This window comes from Anarrhichthys ocellatus, unplaced genomic scaffold (assembly GCF_004355925.1).
Source record: "Anarrhichthys ocellatus isolate YVR2014 unplaced genomic scaffold, GSC_Weel_1.0 scaffold12, whole genome shotgun sequence".
Lineage (NCBI taxonomy): Eukaryota > Metazoa > Chordata > Actinopteri > Perciformes > Anarhichadidae > Anarrhichthys > Anarrhichthys ocellatus.
The window spans coordinates 537,417-540,518 of record NW_022280042.1 but is presented as its reverse complement, the minus strand read 5'-3'; positions in this window follow the sequence as shown (position 1 = coordinate 540,518).

Genomic DNA, 3,102 nt, shown 5'->3' with positions numbered 1-3,102 from the left:
AACTATAAACCTGAGCCAGCCCTAACTATAAACCTGAGCCAGCCCTACCAAACCTACCTAGCCAAATCCTCTTCTCTTCAGAAAGAGCAACTTAATTCTCTGCTCAGGTAGGTATTACCCCACTGCCGGGATTACCACAAATTACAAAATTTGCAGATTAATCAGATTCATTATTTCATCAGACTCCTCATTCAGCTAGTCTCAGCAGAATCACTTTCTGTCAAGACTTTTATCACACATCTGTTATAATAAATAATTATCTTTTCTGTATTTACTGTCTTGACCTTCATGGGTGTTTGTTACGGCCGTGTTTTCTCTGTGCCCTCTCGCCATCCCACCCCCAGTGTCCATTCAGGTGCCGCCCTTTTCTTTGCCTGCCAGCTGCAGCGTGTGAGTGAACACGGCTGTTCTCAATTGGTGATTAGTGCCAGGGTGGATAAGAGGCTGGGAGATCCAGATCAACAGCAACCCCGATGGTGATCCATGTGTGCTGATTGTCAATAACGCTCTTTTGGTTAATCAGCCGTTGCCCACTCTCTCTTTCCCTGGGTATTTTACTTTGCTACTCCCCTCATCCCTTAGACCTCAAAAGGGGAATGTAACAGTGTTTCTCCTGGGCTCCACTCTATTGAGATTACTCTAAAACTGCTGAGGCTACTGCTATGACATGTCTGTTTTTTAGGAGAGCAGGAGGTGAACAACATTTGGATTAGCACTGTTAAACAATCTAATAGTCCTGGCTAGGACATGTTTTAGTCTTTTAATAGGAGGACATGGAAGTGAGAGGAGTCTTGCAGAGTCTGGGGTCCCTTTTCTGCGTAACCTATTGGTGTAAATTTCACCACGTGATGAAAACAATTACAGTGGGTCTATGCTTTATAAACTGATTGTCAAAGTGAACAATGGTGCTCTTTTAAGTCAAGGGCCACGAGACACAAGAGGAGAAACTCCAAGGCACTCTGAGCCTTCAATATTACATGGCTGTCAGACAAGTATGTCATAGTAAAGGCTTTTTATTTTACTCTGGACTTCAGAGTACATGGTATTTCCCTGTTGATAGTAAAGAATCTCTGTTGATCTAAAGAAGAGGGGTTATCCTGACCATTTCTTTGTATATGACCACTGTGGCTTTGGAAGCCAGACATAAAATCTTTATTCTTGGTAGCATCCTGAACACAGTATGTTGCTGAAAAGAAATCATGTCACAACTTGTCCCTGTTTATGTCACGGTTTAGGCTTTGCCCCCTGTGTTCCTGTGTCTGTCTGTGTGTGTGTGTGTGTGTGTTTCCCCCTGATTGCACTCATCCTACTCACCTGCCCAGTCCACCCAGCTGCCTTCAATCTTCTCATCACCCCACATATATATACTCCCCTGCTTTCCCTGTTCCGGTTGTCAGATCTTCCTTGTTCGTTCCCCTGTCAGTTCCAATGTTGTTTCTCCCTCGTGTTTGCGCCGTGCTCCTGGTTTGTACCTTTGCCTTTTTGTATTGTGTTTGGATTTTTGCCCGCTCCCTGTTGGAGTCGCTTTGAGTTTTTGCTTGTGACTTTTTAAGTAAAGAACCTTATTTTTTCAACTTCACCTTGTCTCCAGTGTCTGTCTGCGCTTGAGTCTCAGATCTGCCCCTCGAACGTGACAGTTTACCTACTGTATGGTGTTCCAACCCTGTCAGCTGTTTGAGGCCATTGCCCTGCTGATCATTTGGCTTCTTTACATTTACAAGCTGATGACGAGCAACCAAATGCACTGTTAGTTTGTGTCTCTGTGAGGCTGGACTGTCTTTTTGAGTGGAGGTGAACTGAGTTGACCTGGGGCACTGCAGGTGCCTGAGGTAGAGGAAGGACAGGTGGGTGATGCAGGATCCACCATGACACAATGGTCCTGTGGGGAGGCAGGTAACGCTGCCACTGAGGCTGTAATTAATTTAATTGGGGAGTCAGATCAGTGCTTGCTCAGTCAGCAGCTTGTTAACGCATCAGCAGCACTGGGAAGTAATGACAACAGTGATTTCACCGGTTCATTTACTGATATTAACAGCCAGAATTTAGTGCCGATCTTAATCTTATATGACAGATGACTGTTGATTCATTCAGTCTTTTCACTCTATTTGCCGTAATACATTTTTTTGACAAATTCTTATAGTTGGTTGGTTTAAGTTTCAGTATTTGATTCACAGTGTCACTAGTACTTAGCAGAATGGCTGGGTATATCACACAGATTCTTGTGGCACACCAACTACCAGTCTATTCTCCCCCAGGTCTGGTCTTAAGTTACCCCACTGTTCCTTAGCGTTTTCATTACAACCAAAAGTATTTCACTGTTATTTGTCATATGCAGTGGCAGATTCGGGCCGTTTGAGGGCCGGGGTGAAAAACATTTACGGTTACCCTTAAAGGCACTTCGTCCCATTTTCTCTACTTGAAGGGCCCCCTAGAACACACGTCATCATATTTTCTACACAGTAAGAGCACGATAGACGCTTCATCACGTGTTTTTTGCTGGAAGGGTACCTAGAGGGCACTTTTCTCTAAAGAATGAAAGGAAAGAATAGTACAGTCATGCAAGCTGATATTTGATTTGCTGTTCTATTAGCACAACCAAGAGAGGATTCAGTGAGCGGTGCAACCTGGGAGACACTGGAGACAACAAGCTGCATCCAAAGCAGCTTAGCAATTACGAATGCTCATGGGGCCAGTATTATATAAGGAGGACCTCCAGTGTCATGAAATGAGCATTGCAGCCTGGAGACCAGCTTACAACAGATCTGATCCCTGCAGGAGAAATCTGATGAGGCTGCAGACAGAGCAGTACACAGCATTCATCACAAATGTGACAAAATGTCTGATTTGACTTGTACTTTTCATTGTAATTCAAAGACTAACTTGGCACTGAATCCATTTTTAATTAGGAAATGTTCAATCATTTTATTACACTATCTACTAATGCTGGTCCCAGTCTGTAGTTATTTTGACTTTCCCCTCAGAAAGTATCTTAGACATAACATGGGACGCTCTGGCCCAAGACTACCCCAACCACCATTACACACCGACATATAAGAGTAATGCAGCAATCAGAAGCGGTGATGTGTGTCTGGGTTCCAGTGC